Genomic DNA, 25,827 nt, shown 5'->3' on the forward strand with positions numbered 1-25,827 from the left:
GTGGAGAAGGGTTGAAAGCATGAAACCATCTGAACCCCGGGGCAAGAGGTGTCTAAAGGAGGGCAAAGGATGGATCATAGAGTAGATTTCATCCTGTCCTCAAGAAGAAGTAAAGAGACAGAAGCTAGAACCAGTTCTTCATGTAAATCAGAGAAAGGATTGGAACCTAGAGGCTTGCATAATCAAGAGCAGTTGAGCATTAAGTCCTAGAGAGGAGAGAAGGGACTTGTTTTGATTTTGGAAACAGCACAGTCTGTGAAATGTGTGAGAGAGGAGTGAGAGTCTGAGTGACATGGTATACCCTATGCCCTAATAACTGTTTATGCCTGAGAGAAAGAAAGAACTTACCCTATCTGGTTAAATAATGTTGAGTATCGACCCTATCTGGTCGATATTCAAAATGATTTCTCCACCCAGAAATGCATAAATGTCACTCTTATCTTTATGTGATAACCCATAGCCAGTAAAGTGCTCAATATCAGACTTCACCAGCTAGGCGTTAGCCGGCTCCGCAAAACTGGATGTTCAATGCTGAAGCCCAGACATGGCTCAGCATTGAATATTCAGGTTTAACCACTGGCAGTGGTCAGCAAAATGCTGATCACCACTGGCTAAATATTATCCCCAACATTTCTAATATCAAATTGTTAATAATCATGGCAGTCCTGTCCCTGGACACTGACCCTTGGAATCATACCCTAAATGCAAAGGGATAACACACTACTTGGAGGGAAGGTCCTGGCTTCAAGATCACACTCCTTTCTGATGATCCAAAAAACATGGCAATAGTTAGTATAAATATAATCAAATTTGAGTGGAGGATGGAAGGGTTTTGTGCAGGCCAACCATGTCTTTCTGATCCATATCAATATGGGCATGGCACAGACAGGGCCGTGCCTAGGGTCTCTGGTGCTCCCCTGCAGACTATCAGTTGGCGCCCCCCCCCCCCCCCCCCCCCATCTAGCATAAAATGCCATAAATAAGTAAATAAATAAATATAAACTTTTAACGTTGAGCACCTGATTATCAAAGTGGACATATTCCAAACACTATAATGTAAAATAAAATTATTTTTTTTCTACCTTTGTTGTCTGGTGACTGTTTTCCTGATCATGCTGGCCCAGTACCTGATTCTGCTGCTATCTGTCCTCTTAACTCCATTTCCAGGTCTTCCTTTCCATTTATTTCTTTACTTTCCTCCTTTCTTCTTCATTTCTTGCCTTACATCCATAAGTAAAAGCTGGGTCCTCTGCAGACTTGACTGTCCAGTGGATCCAGCTTCTGCCTATTTTCTCCATCCATGTGCAGGTTTTCTCCCTTTTCCCTCATCTCATCTCCTTCCTCTCTCTTCCCTCCCCTCCATCCATGTCGATCATTTCTTCTCTCTCCCTTCCCCTCCATCCGTCTGCATCGCCTTCGTCTGTCTTCCCTCCCCTCCATCCATGTCCAGAATTTCTCCTTCATCCATGTGCATCTCCTTCCTGTCTTCCCTTCCCTCCCCTCCATCCATGTCCAGCTAATGCCATTAAAGCACATTACTAGTAAATAGTTTCCATTGTATAAAGTGGGACCAGTGGTTAATAATGAACATTAATACACATTAATGTGTGGTAATGCAGTAGCAACTTTTAGTAAACAGCTCATAGTTGGATGCATCAGATTTTTTTTTTTGACCAGGTATTAAGCATAAACACAAAATGGAAGAAACAAAACAGGCCCTTTATAAATGATAGGACACCTTTGATGAAACAGCTCAGTATGTTTAGCTGAACAAAAATTGAACTGGAGCATACTGAAACAACATAGAACTATAACATTAAAACAGCAAGATACTGCAAGGAAGATGATTTGTTAGCGATTACAACAAATTTATTAGGTGAAAGTTCAAATATATTTTGTGCTGTTGGTTCAAATCATAATATGCTCTGTGAAAAACAACAGGAATTTTACCGTTTGAGAAAGCAGACAAGTTTTGATAGAATGGAGACATTCTCTAGGAACTATGTGATATGAGAAAATGTATTGATACAAAAACTTGTTGCTTCTGTAACACTCACCAAGCCCTGTGTTGCATGTAGTGCAGAGAGGGTATGTACAGTAAAAATAATCCTCATATTTTGAGCAGCAGGCATCATGACCACCTGATATTCTCTTTCTGTAGAGCCAGCTGTTCTGGGGAGCTTCTGGCCAGAGCCATGTGATCTTATCAACATTTCAGAGTCATTCCTGAACACTGGGAAAGACTGTTGTGGAGCAATGACAGTGCTAGAAGAAAGTCGGCCTTTTGCCCAACAGCTCTCCAATGTCTACTTCACAATATTTGCTCTGTTCTGTTTTAAATTGTTCCTGTCACCCTTTGTCTTTTTTAATTTACCTCAGTCGCAGCGTTCGCATCATTTCAAAACCCTGCCCGTCTCTAGCTTTCCCTCTCTTCATGAGTTCGTTCGGCCTCAGAATCCCACCTTCTGATGTAATTTCCTCGAGGGCGGGACTCTGAGGGAACTAACTCACGAACAGAGGGAAAACTAGAGACGGGCAGGGTTTTGAAAGGATGCGAACGCTGCGACTGAGGTAAATTAAACATTTAAACCCCCAAGCGGTATGGCGGCGCAGCACCACAGCGGCGCCCTTGAAGGCAGGCATCCCCCTGCGGTGCTTACCCCGCTTACCGTGTTGGCACGGCCCTGGGCACAGAAACATTATTGGTTGGCCTGTTGAATAATTTGTTGAGGAATCTTAAGTGCCATCTCTTTTTTTATTTTATTGTATTACTCTACAGTGTTTAATCATATTGATCGCTAAAGAGATCTTTTACAAAGCTGCGCTAGCTTTTTAGCTCACGGTAAAAATCAGCTGGTGATAAACGCTGAGATGCCCATTACATTCCTATGGGTGTCTCAGCATTTATCACCAGCTGATTTTTACCGTGAACTAAAAATACTAGTGCGGCTTTATAAAAGGCCCCCTAAGCAAACTGCTGTATTAACATGTTACTTCCAAATGGGGGACTTCAATAAAATGAAGAAATGTATTAAAAAATTCTATACAGAGCTGCTGCAAGGGTTAAGAGTTTGCATCAGGTGTGGACATCATAAATATATCACCTTGGAAGTTCAGACTAAATATATTTCAAGCATTTAAAGAGGCAGAAAAAAGGTCAAACGATTGCAGATATGGTTAAAAAGTGAGGTGAAAAAGGCTATTATAGCCAAAAGAGCATCTTTCAAAGAATGGCAAATGAATCCAAATGAAAAAAAATAGGAAAAAAATCATAAGCACTATCAAGTTAGATGCAAATATTGACAATGCAGGCAAAAAGTAAATTTGAAAAGAAGCTTGCTGTAGAGGTAAAAATGTGTAATAAAAATGTTTTCAGGTGCATTCAAAGTAAGTTCATGGAAGTAGGGCATTCAGGGAACATAAGGCTATAGCAGGGAAACTAAATTAATTTTTTGCTTTGGCTTTTACTGAGGAAAATGTAAGGGAGATATTCATGGCATAAAATGGTATTTAATGGTAATGGTTTGGAGAAAGTAAAACAAATCTAATCTATATATAATAGGGCATATTGATAAACTAAAGGGTACCAAATCACCTGGACCAGATGGTATACATCCCAGAGTACTGAAAGATTTGGAAAGCAAAATCACAGACCTACTGTTAATAATTTACAACTTATTATTAAAAGGATTCCATGGTCAGTGGCATAGCAGGGGGGGCTGCCACCCAGGGCGGGGCGGTTCACTGTTGCACCCCCCAGGTGCAGCACGATGACATCCCCCCCCTCAGCGCATCGACACCCCTCCCCCTGACCAGCTCCTGCACCCTACCTTTAAAAAGAATGTCGGAATCCTAGGAGAGGCGCAGCCCCTCGCGCCTGCCCTGCATGTAAAAGAAATGTGGACCGTCGGGCCTTCTCTCGCTCTGTCTGTCCCGCCCTTGCAGAAATAGGAAGTTGCGTCAGCGGAGGGCGGGACACATAGAGCGAGGGAAGGCCCGATGGTCCACATTTCTTTTACGTGCAGGGCAGGCGCGAGGTGTTGCGCCTCGCCTCGGATTCCAATATTCTTTTTAAAGGTAGGGTGCGGGAGCTGGTCGGGGGGGGGGGGGGTGTTGATGTTCCGAGGGGGGGAGCTGGCAGGGAGCACCCCCCTGAGCTGACACCTGGGGCGGACCGCCCCTCCCCCCCCCTTGCTACGCCACTGTCTACGGTGAACCTGGAAGCTACAGACTGCTGAGTCTGACATCAGCACTGAACAATTGATAGAAACTATTATAGAAAACAAAATTACTGAACACATTCATGATATAATGGGACAGAGTGAGCACAGATTTAGCCAAGGGAAATCTTGTCTCACCAATCTGCAACATTTTTTTTGAAGGCGTGAAAAAAACATGTAGATAAAGGTGAGCTGGTTGATGTGGAGGGGCATTTTAGAAAGGACCTCCAACTCAGGATGTGGACATCCCCGTCAGTATATCACAAATAGACTTCAATCTCACATGCATTTTAGAATAGGATACAGGGCCCTAAAATGTCAGATGGATTTCCATATGCTGGAAATGTCCAGCATAAACATCCATTTTACAAACTGAAACATCCAAATTATGAAAGGAGCAAAACGAAGAACATGAATATCTGTGTGGCAGCAAAGGAATGTTTATATTATTTATTTATTTATTGTACATTTATACCCCACGTTTTTCCCCACAGTTGTGCAGGCTCAAAGTGGCTTACAATGCAATTAAATTAAATTCAAATACAATGAAATTAGTTAGAATAGGAGGAACGGGGAAGAAGAAAATAGGAAAGGAGAAGAGAGTCTAAAATGGTCCGTAGGTACATGTTGAAAGAAAGGACTGCAGGTAATACGTTGAATCCTTGGAGTTGGCTGAACAGATGACCAGACGCACCAAGATGACCTCGCACGATTATAAAATGGCCACCTAGCCATCCCGGTGCAGGAATAACCTAAAGGCTAAAGTAGCCAGTTGAGAGCCCAAGCAGATATCCAGAGATTCCTGGGTCAAGTCCATTTTAGTTTCATGTAATTTTTTTTTCTTTTTTATTGTGAGCACTTCAGGAAGATAAAACTACCTACTGTGACTTCCTGTATCTCCATTCAGTGAAGAACTGCTCAATCAGAGCATCTTTCTGTGACCTGGACATGCCAGGTCTAAACATGGACTTCCATCTTTTTTGGATATGGATGTCCCTTCTCCTTCTGCAAATAGAGCTGGACGTCCATCTTTTGGCTCCTCCCTAGTCCCACCCAAAACACACCCATACCAGTCTCCCCTTGCCTTATGGGCATACTGCAGTGTTAAATGTCCACATTCTGGCTTTATAAAATCGGTATTTGCAGGTCCATGCAATACGCACATCTAGCTACTGTTTTCAGACATCCAAAATAGGAATAGAGCTTCTAAAATAAGCACCATAGAGTATTTGAATTTTCAGAAGGCATTTGACATGGTTCCTCATGATAGACTCCTGAGAAAATTGAAAGTCATAAGATAGGAGGCAATGTCCTAACATGGATTTGGAACCGGATAAAACATAAAAAAACAGCAAGGAGGGATAAACGGTCAGTTTTCTCCAAGGAGAACCATAAGTAGTGGAGTACTCCAGGGATTGGTACTGGAATCACTTCTTTTTAACATCTTTATAAAACGATCTGGAAATGGGAACAAGAAATGAGGTGATCAGATTTGTAGATGACATAAAATTATTCAAACTTAAATCATTATGGATTGTGAGAAATTGCTGGAGGACCTTGCGAGACTAGAAGATGGGCATTCACGTGGCTGATAAAATTTAGGGGCTCTTTCCTAAAGTGCATTGTTTTAAAAAAATATTTACTGCAAGTTAACAGCAAAAATTAACATGGTAAGTACAAAGCCTGTGTGGTAAATGCAGGGGGCCTGCCCTGCAATTGCCATTCATATACCACACAGGGCAACAGTTAATGCATGAGCACTGTGTTATATGCCTGAGTCAATAACACAGGCCCTCTGCACTGTCAGCCTGGAGTGTAACATGGTACCTGTGTGCTAACTTGCAACAGTGCAGCTACCTGCAGTGGCATCACTTTTTTCTAAGCTCCCCCGATTACCGCTTAATCAGCTCTCCCCCTGAATCTCTACCTTTACAATGACACTGTCTGATACCTGCCACCCCCAATGATACTTTCTGATCTCCATTACCCCCGAAGACACTCTATGCTCCCCCACCCAACCCCTCCCACTAAATGCCAAGCCACCACCTGTCCCCAAATCAGCTTTCTAACCACACCCCAGAACTCCCTAGACCCCACCTCTACCTCCAAGAGTTACCTGGAGGCAAGGCCTGCTGGTTCAGTGGCAAGGAACAGGAGTGGTCCCCCTCTACTCCTGCTCTGTCCTCTGAGTTCAAAAAGGCATCACTGACCCCTAGTGGTTGTTTCATGGTACAACTGCTGGGGGGGGGGGGGTTCAGCCCTCAACATAAGGGCTTGGCAGGCGGGATCAGAGATCATCACTGTGTGGGGAGTGAGGGGATCAGAGAGTCTCATCAGGCAGTGGTGGGGGTCAGAACATGTCAGGGTGTGAACTGGAACCTGTCATCAGGGTTAGGGTATTGGCCATACTAATGGACTCCCAATAGTGCAGCTCCAACTGCCGCTTCCTCTTGAGGTGGCAGTAAGTTCAGCTGTGCTATTGACAGTTATGATAGCTAGGGCATGGAACTGGCCCGTGTACTAGCTGTTGCAGCCGGGTTACTCCCCTCCCAGCCCACGTCATGCTCAGCTCTCACAGTCTCCCTTGTTAGGCAGCTAACACATTGTTTTAAATTTCACTGGCTGCTTTCTTAGTGATGTAGACATTAGCGTAGGCCTGCACTAATGTCTACTGTGTGGTAAAATCCACATTAGCTGTGTAATGTAGCTTAGTAAAAGGGCCCCTTATTATAGACAAGTGCAAAGTGAAGAATAAGCCACATTAAGAGTTACTACTCAGATAAAAATTGTCAATATATTTAAGTCTACTGCTCTGTGTGCATTGGTGGCCAAAAAAGCAAACAGAATGCTAGGGGAAGGGAGTGTATTTTTCTCACATCTTTTTCAATTTTAGCTCAAGGTGATTTATATTGAGGTACTGTAGGTATACTTCTGTCCCCAGAGGGCTTACAATTTAAGCTTGTACCTGAGCCAAGGAAGGATTAAGTGATTTGCCTAAGATCAAAAAGCACCACAGTAGGATTCCAACTAGGCCTCTCTGGTTCTCAGCCTGCTGCTTTATCCATTATGCTACTCCTCTACTCTGAAAGAAATTGAAAGTAAAGCTGAGAATATCAAAATGCCTCTGTATCTCTCCATGATACCACCATACCTTGAGTATTATAGCATCTGCAGTTTTGGTTGCCCCATCTCAAAAAAGATTTCACAGCATTAGAAAAAGTACAGAGAAGGGTGATTAAAATGGTAAAGGGGATGGAACAATTTCCCTAAGAAGAAGGGGCTCTATGGCTTGGAGGAGTAATGGCTGAGGAAAAATATGATAAAGGTCTATAACATCATGAGTGGCATGTAAAACAGGAAAAACATTCCCCAGGCCAATCAATACAACTTCTAATATCAAAGGATGTCAGAATTTATTTTAAAGTGATTAGTCCTAAATGGCCACCTTTAACATCAGGACCAAGAAAGCATAAAAATGGAAGCAGATTTTAAAGCAGATGACAAGTTCTGCCAACAATTTCAGAGAAAATAACAGACTACATGGAAAAGTGGGAAGTGGACCAAGAACTTCAGAGACTGGGACAGTTAAATCAGAAACTGATAATGCTTTATTGATGACTCGACACAGATCTGTGTTTCGGCCACAAGCCTGCCTCAGGAGTCTTGATGGTATATAAATGTGTATTGGGAAAAAGCAAAACAACGGTCTTGAAAAAGACCTTAGTGAAGTCTTTAGGTCAAAAACGCAACAGCGCGCCACGTACTGCAGTGAGCGGTGTCAGTGAACAAACATTATCAGTTTCTAATTTAACTGTCCCAGTCTCTGAAGTTCTTGGCCCACTTCCCACTTTTCCCTGCATTCTGTTTGATTTCGTGGGACTTCGTTGTCCATCCACCTAGGTGGATTTGTCTTCAGAAATAAAAACAGGCCAGGAGAAAGAAGGGAAATCTGATTAGTGCTGGATTTATGTATATTGTAGCTCCTAAGCTGTAATATTTAAGGGGTCCTCCCTTGATTAAATAGAAAAAACATTTTAAGTTTAATAGTTTTCCATGCTAGTGAAGCGTGAGATCCCTTGTAATGTGAGGCCCTAAGCTACTGCTTGTCTAGCTTATACAGAAATCCGGCCCTGAACTGAAGTAAAAATTGCGATAGATAGGGATTCCCCTCAGGGTTTTGAAATTCAAGTTCAGCCTTCCTTTGGGATCCTGAGTGCTACCCTGAAGATTCTAGATTTAAATTCCCTACTTACAATCAATCCTAAAGCAAACCAAGATCGTTTAAGCTCCGCAGCAGAAGGCAGCGATCAATATGATCAAACACTGTAGAGTAATGTAATAAAATTAAAAGAGATGGCACTTTAGAATCAAGATTCCTCAACAAATTATTCAACAGGCCAACCAATAATGTTTCTGTGCCATGTCCATATTGATATGGATCAGAAAGACGTGGTTGACCTGCACAAAACCCTCAAGCTACACCAACACATCACATTCAATAGTCTTGCTGCAGAATGTATCCATGAGCTGCTGAAGTAAACTAGGAACTTTGATTGTATGATTCAATCCATCATCTCTGAATTTTATTTTTTGACCATTGCATCCATATATGTTGTTCTGTCTGTTAAAATCAGGCAACTTTGATCCACTGTCATAGCCACCCATGAGCAGTCAATGTTGAAATGATAAAAGCTCGTATTTTTAAAAATGATATTTTTATCAGTTTTCCGCAGACTTCTTTGCCTTCTGAATTCCTCTCCTTCCCTACTACGAGCAAAGTTGCTTTTTCCTTTTTTAAGCTTTCAGGATTTCTATAGTTTATAAAAGATGCATTTAATTGTATCAAATCACATCTGTTTAAGAACTTGGAGCTTTTAAGATCTGTATTTGGAAGAGAGCAGAAATAGTGAGCTCAGAAAATAGCAGACACAGCTTACAGAGAAAAAGATATAGAATAGAAAAATGAATATTTTTGTGGCCTGTGGATTGAAAACAAATTGTAGAAATATATTTTTTTCAAGCAGCATATTTTTAAGCTATGGAATCTGGTGTGATTCAAAAGATGTTTTGACCAGTTCATGGAGGAGTGGCCTAGTGGTTAGGGTGGTGGACTTTGGTCCTGAGGAACTGAGTTCAATTCCCACTTCAGGCATAGGCAGCTCCTTGTGACTCTGGGCAAGTCACTTAACCCTCCATTGCCCCATGTATGCCGCATTGAGCCTACCATGAGTGAGAAAGCACGGGGCACAAATGTAACAAAAAAAAAAGTGCATACAAACGTATTAGCTAGGTCAGCTTGGGAGAGCCATTGTTCAACCCTGGAAATGTGCTATGAGAAACAGAAATAGGATTGGCTTCGGTGGTACCATTCCACAAGAAAATTCTAACATAGAACATGACGGAAGATATAGACCATTCAGTTTCCTATCTTAGGAGTGTGTTGAGTGGAACTTGGGTAGGAAGGAAATTAACTTTTTGTCTCTGTATTTGCAGAGATTTGCAGGTGAACCACACATACAGTTTGCTTCCAGATGGTGTACCGGGCAGTTTTGAAAAATATTTGATCCTGGGTTAATATATTCAGTGGACACATTTCCCATGTTTAGGGAGTAAATCTCCTCAACCCTGGTTTTTTCCCCAACTTTATTTTTATTTACAGGCAATCCCACCCAGTGCCCAACCAGTCAACCAGGGGTGCACAAACTCGCCCCCTCCTAACAGAGACAGATCAGCGGCGTACCAAGGGTGGGGTGGTGAGGGCAGTCCGCCGTGGGTGCACGCCGCTGGAGGGGTGCAGAGAGCAGCCGCATGCCTGTCAGCTCCGCTGGTTCCCTGCTCCCTCTGCCCCGGAACAAGTTACTTCCTGTTCCGTGGCAGAGGGAGCAGGGAGCCAGTGGAGCCGAGAGCCGTGTGGCTGCTCCCAGCAGCCAAGAATACATCTGGGGGGGGGGGGGGGTTGATGTGCTGGGGGGATGTCATTGCGTCACGTGGGGGGGGGGGGGTCGCACTGCACCCGGGGGGGGTGTGAGTCAGATGAAACACTTTTAACCTAATGACAGCGCCTTGACAAAATCCTGAGACCTTCGACCAACTACCTGCTCCCTCGATCCCTGCCCATCAAAGATAGTGCAGCAGGCAAGTATGGCCCTTATAGAAGGCGCCACAAAAATTGTGAACACCTCTCTTTCTAATGGGCAACTACCAACAGCATTAAAAAGGGCAGTGGTTCGCCCTCTGCTGAAGAAAAACAACCTTGACCAGAACAAACTTGAAAGTTACAGGCCAGTATCCAACATCCCGTTTCTAGGGAAACTCATAGAACAAACAGTCTGTATTCAACTTATTGACTGGCTAGAAAAGAGTAACTGGCTAGATCCATGTCAATCTGTTCCTCGTATCCCTGCTAGATGATCTCCACAGAAACCGAGACAAGGGATTTGCCTCGATGTTAGTACTGCTAGATTTCTCAGCAGCTTTTGACACTGTGGATCATGATATCTTGCTAGCACGACTGACAGAAACAGGTATCAATGGAACAGTACTTGCCTGGTTCAGATCCTATCTATCAGACAGGCAACAATCCATAATGTTTGGCAGCAACTCATCACCACCATGGACACTGACCTGCTGGGTACCACAAGGATCGATACTGTAACCTATTCTGTTCAATATCTACCTCAAGCTACTAGCTGAGCTGATTCGGTCAATGGACACTCAGTTCTACATCTATGCGGATGATGTGCAGCTACTCATACCCATTGAACCTGACTTACCTACAGCCTTGAATAAACTGAATACTGTCTAACATCAATTCAAGAATGGGCTAAACAAAACAAACTTTGCCTGAACCCAAGTAAAACCAAGCTTCTCTGGGTCCCTAACATGTGGATACATACCTGACATCAAAATCCCTTTTGGGAAGTATGAACTCCCCCTCAATCACAAGTCAGGAACCTTGGAATACAGTTAGATTCAACACTTACTCTGATTCCCCAAATCCAAGCAACCTTCAAGAGCTGCTTCTACTATTTGCGACAGCTACGCTGCCTCTCTCCTTACATCGAGAAGGTAAATCTTATCCCAGTTGTGCATGCCATGGTAACATCAAGACTGGATTACTGCAATGCACTATACAATGGTCGGACTACAAAGGGCCTGCACCAGCTCCAGTTGATTCAGAATGCAGCAGTAAGACTCATAGAAGGTTGCAAGCGATGTGACCACATCACTCCATTTTTGCAAAAACTTCATTGGCTACCAGTACAATACAGGGCTAAATTTAAAACTCTATGTCTGATCTTCAAGGCCCTGAAAGGAAATGGCCCTGAGTATCTGATGAATAGGATGATCCTCCACACACCGCCAAGGACACTAAGGTCCTCCCAAGGACTTTTACTAACTACACCCTCTCCAAAAGACATTACACGATGTGATACCCGCAAGCGAGCCTTCTCCGGAGTAGCCCCCACACTCTGGAATGCATTGCCTGAAAGGCTCCGCTTAACACAAGACTACCTCTACTGCAGGAAGCAGGTGAAAACTTGGCTCTTCAACCAAGCCTTTAATAGAAGAAGTAACTAACTTGTTAGTCTCACTCACACACACAAGGATTGACTCGGGCTGCACATACTGCAGAGGGGCATGTTTATCCACTCCTACCCTAGCTGAGATAATATTTAATCAACTCTCTGACCTCACATGCAACTTCCTTCAAATCAATCACCTTACATTCTAATTCTTTCTACTTTCTTACTCATCAATATGTTACAACTTTGCCTTACCCCTCACTACCAATTATAATGTTCTAGTACGTATTGTGTTGTCATTGCAAGTAGTATACCATGCCATACTTTGTATTGTTGTTCAAATGTTTTTACTGCTCTAATTGCCTATTGCTCATGTTTGATCTATTCTTACTGTACACCGCCTTGAGTGAATTCCTTCAAAAAGACGGTAAATAAATCCTAATAAATAAATAAAATTATAAGGATGGTCTCTGAGCAAAGGGCAATACATGACTGATGTTAACGAATACATGGTGAGACCCAGGATAAATATTAAGGAGGGGTCCCATGATCCCTGAACCCCCTCCAACTGATCTCGCCACCTGCATTGCTACTACATGGTCCGGACATCTCTTCCACTTCTCTCCACCCCAGTCTGTCTTCTTCCCTTCCCCTTACCTTGTGGTCTTCTTTAAAACTTTTATTTCTCTTCTCAAAGGGGCCCTGGTGCAGCAGCCATCCTCACAATCTGCCTCTGAATCGTTCTTTCTCTGCCGCAATCCGGCTAGTTGGAAACAGGAAATTGCATCAGAGAAGGGCGGATCACGGCAGAGAAGGAAAGCTTTGGGGCAGCTGCAGGTAGCTTGTGAAATGGCTGCCACACCAGGGCCCCTCTGAGAAGGGAAATACATTTTTAAAGAAGATTGGGAAGGAAGGAGGAAAATGGACTGTGGTGGGGAGAAGGGGAAGAGATGCCTCTACCGCGGGGCCCCCTGGAGCTGTGGGGCCCAGGGCAGTTGTCCTGTTTGATCCCTCTCTAACTCCGGCCCTGTTCAAGGGAAGAAACCCTTGGTTAAATTCTAGCCAGAACTTAGGCTCTAAGCGGTGAACTATAAGCTGTTGATGAAGTTGTTTGATTTGAAGAGTAGCAGGAGAAAATCAGCTAACCCAATTTGTACCAAATTCATTACAGAAGAGAAAGGAGAGAACTAACCCTGTAGTGCTCCTTCACAGGAAACAGAGGAGAAGATCATGCATTGGAGATAAGGTACAAGAGAGTGTTCCTGAGGTAGGGAACCTACCATCTGTTGAAGAGGAATCTAAATTTCAGGAGAGTATGCAAAAAAGAATCCAAAACCCCATTCTCACTTTTATACTGTACCGTAGGTGCTACGCTAAGGAAATGAACCAGATGCTTATTTTAATTGAAGACATTTCACACTAAAAAAGTTTATTTTGGAACATTGTAACTCTGTGGAGATAGTGCTTTGGGCCCTGAGGGTAACCCCCTCCCTCCTATTGCAGACCTCTACCATGGCTGAAAGAGTGAGTCAGGACTCAGTGTGATATTGAGTAATCCTCCTTCCAGAGGAGTGCCTGGAAGGGGGGGGGGGCTACTCATACATCCTCTCCTTTTTGTAATATCTTTTTTCCCTGACCTAATTTTCTGCTGTTATCATCTTGAAAAGTATGTGTTTTTGCAGGTGATAATATGATCTGTAACAGAGCTGATATGCCAGAGGGAATAGAAAAATAAGGAGCAATTTAAGGTAACTCAAGGAAGTGGTTGAGAATTAGCAGTAATATGTAATGCAAGAAAAGCAGAGTCGTGCTTTTAGGATGCAGAAGCTCCAGGGAATAGATGGGAGAATACGATACTGAGGAACACTAAACAGGTGAAAGATGGGGGGAGGGGGGATCATATTCAATAGCTTCAAGGTTACTAAACAGTGCAACAAGAAAAATGAGGGGTTCTTTTACCAAGCTGCGGTAAAAGGGGGCCTGCGTGTTTCTGACGTGTGCTGAGGCCCCCTTTTACTGCATTGGGTAAAAGGCTTTTTTTTAAGGAAATGGCCATGCGGCAAGTGAACCACTTGCCGTGTGGCCATTTTGGGGGGGAGGGAACACTTAACACCATACATTGAGGTGGTGGTAAGGGCTCCCATGCTAACCCGGTGGTAACCAGGCAGCGTGCGACACTTTCCAATTACCGCCGGGTAAACACTGGCGCTGAAGTGGCACTCGCTGGGGGTGGGAACTACCACTGGGCTGCTGTGGTAGGGAGAGGTACAGTAGTGTACCCTTTACTGAATCTGTTCTTCCATTATCTGGAAAATTCCAGTATCCAGACAAAATCTCATGGCTGAGAATCCCCAGAAGCCCATAGAGCAGCACAGAGGAGGAAGTAAAACTGGGTTGTACTCTTTGATGCTGCCTCTATCACTTCCGCCTCACATCAAGGGAGATCTGCCCTGACTGGTGAGTAGAGCCTAGCACCATTTTAAGCTGCTCCTCTTCTCACTTGTGCCTTTTCTTCCTCCCTCACAGTTCACGGTCTCAGATGCATTGTTTGAATTGTGCAGTGCTTCATAGAGATCCTTGAAATTGATGGGGACTGCACATCTCAACCACCCAGCAAGCGGAGCCAGCAGCCCAGCACTTCTCATGTCACTGTCACATCTACTTACATGGTTCACAGATCTGGCTCCGCTTGCTGGGTGGGTCAGGGTGGTCTTCTGGAATGGCAGTGGGTGGTAGATTGGTTTGCAGTGGAGGTGAACTTGGGAAGGGGCTGGAAGTCTTGATAGAGAAATGGTCTCAAACTGTGTGTGTGTGTGGGGGGGCACTTCTATTACCTGAAATTACTAGTATCCATTCTCTACAAGGAGCTTGACCCCAGCCCCTTCTGGATTAAAGATACTCTACTGTAAAACCAGCAGAAAGAGGAGGTAATAATGCCTTTAAGCAAATCACTTAAAAAGTACTTAGGGCCTGATTTTCAGATCGTGGGAGGCAGCCCAGCTAACTCTCGTGGTCGGTGCTAAGACCTTCAATGCTGGGTCATTTCTGGTGACTGGCATTGAATATCCAGTTTATTTTTGGCTGATATTCACTGCTGGCTGATTAAAGTCAGACCGACCAAAGATATCCCTGCTTTCCACATGGCCAAATATGGCTGCTAAGCAGCAATACACCAAAAATAGCCACTAACTAGCAATATTCAGTGGGACGTAGCCGGCCATGTCCCACTGAATATCAACAGATTGCTGGTTATCTTAACCAGCCAATCCTGGCTGGTTAAATGCATTTGGGGAGGAGGGGCTAGTGCCTCCTATTTAGGTTGTGGTAAGTAGTCCTGTGTTAAATCTGCATTAGGCATTAAGGGGCCCTTTCACCAAAGCTTTGTGTGCGCTAAATGGAATCAGTGTGTGCTAAATGTGAAGAAGCCCATACGCTTTTAGCATTTAGCATGCGCTAATTCTGTTAGCTCACACTAAGCTTTAGTAAAAGGGCCCCTCAGTACGTGGCAATTGCAGCACGATATCTGCCAAATGCCTTCCACACCTACTCTCCACCCATGCTATGCCTCCTGACAAAAAAATTCAGAAAATTTAATAATGCATGGTTTAATGCAGGAAACAGGCAAACTACTTAAAAAAAAACCCCTTGATGCAGTTATGTTACGTGCTTAACACACTTTAGTAGAAAGTCCTCTTAATTTAAAAAGAAATAAGAAAAGTTTAAAAAATGATAGGCAAAAAGGTACTCACAAAATGTTATGCAAATGTTTTGAAGGACTCTTTCCTACCCAAGGGGTCCTTTTACTAAGCTGTGCTAAAAGTGGCCTGCACTAATTTTGGGTTTCCCACGTGCTGAGGCCACTTTTAGTGTGGCAGTAATATGCCCACATTTTTCTTTTTTTTTTCTAATGGCCACACACTAATTTCACAATTAGCGTGTGGCCATTACCATGGGACCCCTTACCATCACCTATTTAGCAGGGGGTAAAGGCTCCCATGCTAATCAGGCAATGTGCAGCAATGTGCCCACACTACCCAATTAGCACAGGGCATGCCCACTCTCCACCTATGGGCACACCTCCGTGCTGAAAAATAAAAAATATTTTTCAGCGTGGAATTAGTGCACACTGAGTAGTACATTACTATGGAATGCCTCAGTATGTCCTATGGCAGGGCTTTTTAGCCTAAGGTAGGCATGCGCTAGACCTACTGCAACTTAGTACAAGGGCCTCAAAGTGTGCTTTGTTTAACAATTTGCCGAAAGATCCACAGTGGCTTCTGAACAATCTTTCACTTGATATCCTCCCCATGGAATTTATTTTTCATTCTAGAAGTTCCTGGAAATTAAGGGCCTCTTTTATCAAGCTGTGGGGCAATGCCAACTAAAAATGGGCTTTGTCGGCATTACTGCACCAGGGACCGATAGAGTGGTTTGATAAAAGAGGTCCTAAATTATAGGGAAAACCCTGAGCAAGCAAACAAACATTTCCCTCTATTCCCCCCCCCCCCCCCAAAAAAAAAAAAATTATATATACAACTTCAATTACAGGAAAGTGTTTTCTATGGCCCAACAGCCATTACAAAAATTATTTTTAAAATCTAGCTACAGAAAGGAGCTTTTATAAAATTGTGCATGAATATAGCCCATCCCCCAAATTCTATAAAAGTTGCTAAAACTTGCACATGCCCAATTTGTATGTGCAACTTAATTGAATAACGAGCCAATTAATGCTGATAATTGAGATTTTAACAAGCTACTATTGTGCTAATTGCATTTAATGAAAATTTACATGTGTAAATGTATGCTTAGGATCTAAAAAGGGGGTGTGGCTATGGGAGGGTCTTGGGTGGATTGGGGCATTCCTTTAATTTTTGCGTTTTCATTCCTGGACATATAACAGGAAGAATCTATGACCACCATTTCAAAATTGGTAGGATCCTTGTTCTCTAATGCTTTCTTAGTCGGGGTGAAATTCAAAGTCTTCTTGGCAAGGGAATAAAATCTTTGGTAATTATCCACACACTCTAGAACAGTACTTTTTAGATATTATTTATTTATGATGTATATTGCATCCACACCAAGACATTGGCTTGTTTTCCCAGCAGTCTGTGAATATGCAAATTAACTTCTTCCATTTGCTATAGGTAAATTATATGTAGATCAATTCTAATCCTTCTAAATAGCAGCTATCCCCTCATTTCCCCTTTGCTCCCCTGGGGTCCACAGTGAAAGAGTTGGGGAGGGGGGAGATCCCACCAAATCCTTTTTCTTTTTAAGGAACCCTCCCACTTTGAGCTTCCCTGAGGGAAAAATTCAAACAAAACACTTTCAGTTTCTTCTTTTTCTCAAAACAGACACAGTAACAGAACAATCCATCTGTACTATCACTCTGTCCAGCAATATAGATTCTATTTTACCAAATGGTGGAATCAGCTACACTGGTGTACAGAGTCAAAAGGTCCTTCGTTTGGAGATCCTTCACTCAGGGTGAAATTTTCCTTATGAGGATTTTGCTTCCATTACAACAGCCCAACTTCCTTCCTTTAAATTATATTCAGCTTATCCTCATTGCTTCTACTAGCAATCAAAATCAGATTAGTTCTTCCCAAAGGTAAATGAATATACAAATTAACTCCAGTTCCCTCAGGCTGAAGTAGTCAAAGCTTTAGGCTTTATAGGTTTCAGCGGAACCACATCAAACTCTCATTTAATAATTTTACAACCAGGGCACACCAATCCCCTTTTTACAGCCAAGGCAGTTTCTTAACCAGATCTCCTTTTACAACCAGGGCAATTTGTTAAACAAACCCTTTTTAACATTTTAAAGGACTTTTACTTTCCTTTTCTATTTCATTTCTCTGGTTACTTCTCTCAGAGGGTTTTTTTTTTATCTTCAGGGTCCCTTTAGCTCGCTTGTCTCACCCTTCTGGGATTCTCTTTTAGGGTACTCAGCACTGGGAGATCTTGTCTCCATCTATCAGCTTCCTCCCTGATGGGCCGATCATCAGAAGCAAACACAGGCGCTAGAGGCTGTTAGCGCCATACTAGCACCTGTGTTTGCTACCACCCCATGATCAGAGCCCCTGAGCATGTGAAACAACGTGCTTGTGGGCTCTGAATGCAACTAGCATGTAAATGGATGCAAAACAGGACTCTTAGTGCAAATATCATGCAAATGCATGCTAAACTTATTCATCCCCAATGATCAGTGATCAATGTGCCAAAGATTGGCTCGCTGGCCGTGGCAAACTCTACACCAGCTCAGAGCTGGTGTTAGGGATTGCAGACCATTGCACTTATGCACAAACCTTTGAAAATGTAACATGAGCAGTTATGAAATTAGCTCCTCATTATATTTCATGCATAGACGGCCAACTGGCCTGTCCAATGAGGCTGAGAATTATCTTGGGTCTAGTTGAGGAATGAGTTCTAAATAGAAACACATAAAGAAAATACAATTCAGAATATGGTGAGTCATGGAATTGAAGTTGCTGTGTCACAGGTTATACGATGCTGTGCTTTCTAAAACTTGAAGAGGTCCTTATACTAAGGTGTGCTAATGGATTTAGTGTTCGCTAAGTGCCAGATTCTATATATGGCGCCTAGAAAATCCATGCGGAAAACATTTCTTCCTAAGCATATTCTATAAGCGGCGCTTAGATTTGGGCACAGTATATAGAATATGCTTAGTTGATATCCTAGCACCTAAAACTACGTGCCTCCATTTACACCAATGACAATGTGGCATAAATATCAGTTTATAGATTTAGGTGCAGAGGGTCATATTCTATAACAATGTGCGCAAATTTTGAAAAGCCACAAGAAGCCTATTTCCCCACCGATAACCATGCCCCTTTTTGCCTCCATGCATTAAAATTTAGGCGCAGTGCATTACAGAATATGCTTAGGTAGTTGTGCATGTAAATTCTAATTATTGCCAATTAGTGCTCATTATTGTTTGTCAAGTTCTGTTAACAATGCTGATTGGCTTGTTAAGTCAATTAAGTTACGTGCGTTTTTACAGAATATGCTTGGATTTCAGCACGGTTCTCTAGGCGCGCTATATTGAATCCATGGGTAAATGCTAAGAAGCCCATAGGTATAAAATGGGCTTCTTAGCATTTAGCACATGCTAAATCTGTTAGTGCACCTTAATAAAAGGACCCTAAAATTGGCCTGTGTATCAGATACACATTTTTAAAATTGTCAATTATAAAAATGTGATTTATTTTGAGTTGTTAGCTCAGGACAAGGGAAAGATACAGCCTTAAGGGAGGATAGTAATGAAGCAAGAACAGAAAACGAAGGCTGTAATTGTTTGGAGGGGAATAAGGGCTTCTTTTACTAATGTGAACTAATGGATTTAGTGTGTGCTAAATGCAAAGAAGCCCATAGGAATATAATGGACTACATGGTATTTAGTGCATGCTAAATATTAGCACACGCTAAATCCATTAGCACACCTTAGTAAAAGGACCCCTAAGATTAGTAGAAGTGTTCTATTGTAGAATTTCATTTGTATACAAAACACATCTCTTTCTGTCCAGAGAGACAAGGATGGAACAAAATGAAAGAATACTAGGAGGGAACACAAAAGAAAACTACAGATGTCCTGAGGAGAACAACTTTAATGAAATTGCATGGAAATACTTTTAAAACAGATAGGAGGAAATATTTTTTCACTCAATGAGTAGTTATGCTCTGGAACTCTTTGCCGGAAGATGTACCTGGGTTTAAAAAATGGTTTGAACAAGTTACTGGAGGAAAACTCCATATCCATAGTCTGTTACTGAGACAGATGTGGGAAGCCACTGCTTGTCCCTGGGATCAGTAGCATGAAATGTTGCTACTATTCGGGTTTCTGCCAGGTACTTGTGACCTGGATTGGCCACTGTGGAAACAGATACTGGGCTAGATGGACCATTGGTCTAACCGAGTATGGCTATTCTTATGTTCTTAACTTCTATAACCTAATGGAGAAAGCCAATAAATGTAAGTATGTCACCAAAGATTTAGAATATTTTTCTGTCATGCATCATAAACAGAGCCATCTCAGCCAGTGGTGTATCAACCTTGGGTACCACCCGGGGTGGAGCACTCCCTCCTCTGAGCAAGAGGGTGCGCGGAGCAGTTGCGCGGCTATCGTCACTGCCGGTGTTCTGCCACAGAACAGGAAGTTGATGTCAGAGGGGGCAGGGGACTGGCAGAACCGACAGCCATGTGACTGCTCCATGCACCCCCTTACTGCCTACACCCAGGGTGGACCGCCCCCATCACCCTGCCCTTGGTGCACTAGAGATCTCAGCTTTCCAAGTTTCAAGCTCATGGTTTACAGCAGGGAACTAACAATTTAGGGCCTCATATTCAGCCAGCGGCGTTTTTTAAGCCACTGACAGGTGTGGGCTGAATTAAGCCTGGATAATCAATGCTAGACCATGTCCGGGCTCCAGCACTGAATATCTGGATATGCATTGGTCATCCAGAAGTTAACTAGGCACCGGCTGATATTCAGCTTTTTTGGTGTCCTAATTTATGCACTTCCTTACCGGTTAACAAACTGAATATCACCGCCAACTGGTTAAGTGTCATCTTCAACCAAGCTTCACTCCCGGACTGCTCCAGCACTAACCAGACAGTGCCATGAAAGTCAGAGGCAATATTTAGCGACATTTTGCACTTAAGTGCCACTGAGTATCAGTGGATGGCCACATCAGCAGTGTTTAACCAAGACTGAGCCCTTTGATCTTGGAAAATAGGCATATTTGCCCTGGAAATTTTCTCCTAGCAAGTTGATAATGGCACTGAAGGATTATCAACTGGTAAAGTGGAGAGAAAAGCTGTTCAATTTGAAATATAAAGTAAAAAGTGTAGAAAAATACAAAAATTGTATGGTGTTTGTGTCATAATAAGTAGAAACATAAAAACATGATGGCAGATAAAGGCCATATGACCCATCCAGTCTTCCCATCCTCTGTAACCCCTAATTCTTCCTGTTCCTAAGCGATCCCACATGCTTATTCCATTCCTTTTTAAACTCTGGAACAGTCCTCAACTCCACCACCTCCACTGGGAGGCCATTTCATGTCTCCACCACCCTTTCTGTGAAATAGTACTTCCTTAGATTACTCCTAAGCCTATTCCCTCTTAACTTTGTCATATGCCCCCTCATTCCAGAGCTCTCCTTCATTTGAAAAAGGCTCTCTTCCTGTACATAAATGCCCTTGAGGTATTTAAACGTCTCTATCATGTCTCCTCTCTCCCTCCTCTCTTCGAGCGTATACATGTTGAGGTTCATAAGCCTGTCCCTATAATTTTTGCATTCAAGACCGCTTACTAATTTCGTAGCCGCCCTCTGGCCCGACTCCATCCTGTTTATATCTTTCCATAGGTGCGGTCTCCAGAACTGCACGCAGTACTCCAAATGAGGCCTCACCAGAGACTTATACAACGGCACTATCACCTCCTTTTTCCTGCTGGTCATGCCTCTCTTTATGCACCCAAGCATCCTTCTGGCTTTGGCCATCGCTTTTTCTACCTGTTTGAAAGCTTTAAGGTCGTCAGACATAATCACCCCCAAGTCCCGCTCTTCCTTCGTACACTGAAGCACTGCATATCAACAAGTAAACACACAGATAGAGCTGGATTCAGTATATGGCGCCAAAGATTAGGAGCTAGGAAAAATTAGCACTCAGCGCTAGTCTATAAAAGGTGCTCCGGGATAAGCACCCTTTATAGAATACCACGTAGCACCAATTCTCATGACCAACTTTAAGCATCAGGACTTATGCCAACTTAAATCTGGTGTAAATCCTGACACACAAGTTGAGCACTCATCCCTGGAATCCTACAACTCTGCACGCAACTTTCTGGAATGCCCCCGACCTGCTCATACCCCTCCAATGATCATGCCCCCTTTTAGATTTCACACTAGGGCATTTAGATATGCCGTGTCATAGAATAGTGGACAGCCAGAGCACACGCAACTCTTGATCATCACCAATTAATGTCAGTAATTGATTGTCAACTTCCACGTATTGACTGTTCATGGCACGTTAACCAATTAAGTTGTGCATGCATCTCAGGATCGTGCTGAAATTTTGGTGTGCAAATCTGAGACTAATGATGCAAAGCTTCACAAGAAGAGTCCAAACACCTCCAAACAATTCTCTGACGAATGAATGACTGTTACATACACAAAAATATAGAAGCCTTCTGGATAATTAATCTAGGAATCTGAGCTGAAAGGATTAGAAAGGATTTAATCAGAAAGGCTTTGATCTTGCTAAATTACAACTTTGAGATAAAGAGACATTCAGTAGATGCATCATTTACTATGTTTCTTTTCTGAACTATTAGAGGTAATTGCAGAGGTGTCCCTGGAGCCTGGTAAACTATTGGTTATAGAGATTTTGAACATCCTTGAGTAGGGACCAAATATAAAGCAGACCTTTGACTTTTTGGATAGAATGTTTTACTCTGCTTTCATAATTAATAAATGAACCTTCGCATGCAGTATAACTATTTAAACATAGAACCTGATTTCCTTTCCTTTGGTGTATGCGTGTGTGTCTCTGTGTGTGTGTGTTGGGGGGGGGGGGGGGGAGGACTTTAACATTAGTGACTGCTGTATAGCTGTTAAAAAGGGGTGTCCGAGGAAGCATCTTGTTCCTGACAATATTTTACAATTGATAAAATAAGCAGGACTTGTCAATGTCCAAAATACTGAATTGAGAATCATTGATTGTTGCCCTGTACAATTATTATTATTCGAATCATGATTTCTAGAGCACACAACTGATACATGCTGCATTGTGCAGAGACATGCCCCCAGATTTTCTATAGGTCACCCAAAGTTGGGTACACAATTTTGGGTGCAGATCACAGATCCGTGTATAAACTAGTCAATTAGGTGGTAACAATCAATTATTGGCATTAACAAGCACTTGTCAGTAATAAGGTGTTATATACGGATTTGTTCTATGACATATTCTACAACTTGCGCAAATAAATTTCAGAGTGTGCAACTCCAAAGGGGGAGTGGCCATGGGAGGGGCATAGGCAGAGAGCAAAGAAAACCACCCCAAAGGAGTGGAGGTACACTGGTTCCTACGTAAAAGTTTGCAGAAGCAAGAAGTATTGCTACACTGTGGTGCTCTTCTCTGTTCTGACAGTGGAAGTTTATACCTTATATGAAATTTTTTTTGTAACAAACTATTGACTTTACAAAATCAGCTATACATCATAAGACTCCTGAAGAAGGCGCGAGCTAGCGCCGTAACACAGCTGTGTTGAGTCGTTGTCACTTCGCTTGCAATAAAGAATTTTTTCTTTATAGACGACTCCTCCGGTTTTTAGAAGAGCCTACCTTTCCTACTTTTTTTGCTTCTGCAGGGGCATAAGCAGGTCAGGGTGTTCCCAGGATTTAGGCACAATGTTTAAGAATACCTGCATTTGTACACTTAACTCTCATTAGTTGGGCTTGGGCATAAGTGCTCACATCCAAAGTTAGACACAAACCCATATCGTGCTGAGATTTCTGCATGGCAATCAAAGCATATTCCATAACAATGCACATAACCTAATTGGTTAACAAGCCAATCAGGGCTGATAATTGCCAATTAACAAGCAATTGACAATAATTGGTATTAATTACAATCTATGGCAGTACTGTCTAAACATACTCTATGGAGTAGCGTGACCAACAAGACTCTTCCAATGAAACCCAGGAGAGGGAGAAGGTTTTATAGGCTTTATTCCATGGATAGTTAAATGGATTTGACATGGCACCGTATTTCGCCAATAGTGCCTGCCTCAGGAGTCTGTAACAAGTTTACTCAACCCAAATGCAATGGTTGTAAGTAAATTATGCCAAAGCTATGTCCAGCTACAGTTTAAAGCTGGAACCTTATATATGGAAGATCCATTTAAACTATAGCTGGAGACAGCATAAATACAGTCAATGAGGTAATTTTGAGATAGCAAATTGAATCCTAGTAATAAGACTAACATGATACAGTAAAAGAAATATAAACATTTAACAGCACTGTATATCATTCATATAACATAAATATGTTAAAAAGGGGTGTCCTAGCAGAATAGGGAATGATATCACAATATGCAGCATGGAAGAGCATTATAATAACATAGATATGATGCTAATACTGCTTGTACAATACAAGGAAATTTTAATAGGTAGACAAAGGAGCATATGCAGTTGAGATACACAGACAGGAGAAGATAGGTTGACTCGGTGTTCTCGGTGTAAGAATTGGACAGTCCAAGGATTTATTTTTTTGCCTTTTTTTAATCCATCTGGCAATAACAGTTTAATTCATGCAACATCTTGAAAATCTTTAAGAAAACCTTGCTAGAGAAAAGAATTACACTGTCGTGGAAAAAAAAGCTGTCATTTCAAGGAAGGAAGGAAGGGAAGGGGGCTGGGGCTGCGTAAAGTTCTGATTTCAATGCAGGGGGAAGGGGGAGCAGGGAGCGGCGACCTCGGGCAGGGGGGTCCATCTAGTCTGCCCAACAGTCACATTCATCATCAAATCATTATTGAACCAACAACCCAATAATATTATTGCATTATTTTATTTGTTATGTTCCACCTTATGATGTCTTCCCCTCCCCCACTGAAATATATAAGATCTGCATTCATAGCATAGAATATGAATGTGGTATAAAAAATATGCACACTTGATCCTGATCCGTCCTTATCATTTTCAGAGCTATAAAAGTCCGCCCTGCACTGGCCCTACTTCCTAACTACTGGAGTTGCTATGCTTTTGCCATGTACAAGACACAGACTGTAGAAGGCCATCCGGCATTGACGTCACTTCTCCATTGCTGGAGCCGCTATCTAAGCACCATTCCTGCCCATCATAAATGAACTTTTGCAGTTACAGTTAATTTATTTATAGCCCTCTAATTCTAGTAACATAGTTCGTAGCTGATTACAACTAAGATACTAGATAAAAAATAAATCTAGGATGTAAAAAAATGATCCAAAATTATCACCGATATTAATATCATGGTAATCATTAACCTTACCAAAGCACACCTTCACCAAGGTACTACAACATACTACTACTTCCTTATCACATATTTTTAAAACAGCATTGTCTTTAATCCCTTCTTAAATATATCATAATTAGACATATGCATTAATTTAAATGGAAGGGAATTCCATAAGCCAACTGCTTGATATTCAAATAAGCAAGTAAATAGTTTCTTCAAGATAATCTCCTGAGGACTGGGGGCCGTTGATGTGTTTTGTTTTATACTTTCCTCTTTCTATTTAGGGATTCTTTGTGTCTATCTCATGCATTTTTTTAATTCCGTCACTGTTTTTGTCTCCACCACCTCCACTGGGAGGGCATTCCAGGCATCCTCCACCCTCTCCATGAAAAGTACATGCTTCTGTAAAATGGCTTTCATAAAATTAGATCATGCATAAAAGTACACATATCGGCATGAATAGGCATACTTTTACTATAGGTGTGGGGGTGCAGTCTTGGTGAAGCATGGGTGGAGTTGTCATGTACATGTATTGATTATAAAATATGATATGTAGTCTACACGTAAACTGGCATACTCTGGTCATTATTTTAGAAACATATCCATATCTGAATAGCATCATTTATATGTGTACATTGTATACTTGTATAAATACCAATTTCAGAAAGCGCAATTTACATGTGGAGATTTCAAGGGGGTGTGGTTGTGTGTGTCTTGAGCAGGACTAAAATCTATATGTGCATTCCCCATTTTACAAAGGAAATACGTGTGCATAGGGAAAATGGTTTGTAGAGTTGAGAGCCCCTGCCACTGATAGTAAGTGTATTGCAGAGATTGTCATACAATCCCTGTGGGACTCAGATCACTGAACCTGCAGTTGGAGTTTTCACTCTAGACGTTTTGGTTTTGTTCCATTATGGCTGTAAATCGTCCAAGAGTTAGGCACGTCCTAAGCTCACCCTAATCCCACTATCAAAATGCTCCCAAACACACCCCCTTGTAATTTTGATGCACTGCAGACAAAATGCATAGACAGGCATCTGCAAAACAAGTATGGAGAATAC

At 42.3% G+C, this 25,827-nt stretch overlaps 1 protein-coding gene across 1 annotated transcript in view; it reads right to left on the bottom strand.

Annotated features, from left to right (window-relative positions):
* Nucleotides 1-25,827, bottom strand: part of CACNG2 (calcium voltage-gated channel auxiliary subunit gamma 2) — a 468,811-nt gene that overhangs the window by 169,858 nt on the left and 273,126 nt on the right. The gene's annotated exons all lie outside the window — the stretch shown is intronic.

This window comes from Microcaecilia unicolor, chromosome 1 (assembly GCF_901765095.1).
Source record: "Microcaecilia unicolor chromosome 1, aMicUni1.1, whole genome shotgun sequence".
Taxonomy (NCBI): domain Eukaryota; kingdom Metazoa; phylum Chordata; class Amphibia; order Gymnophiona; family Siphonopidae; genus Microcaecilia; species Microcaecilia unicolor.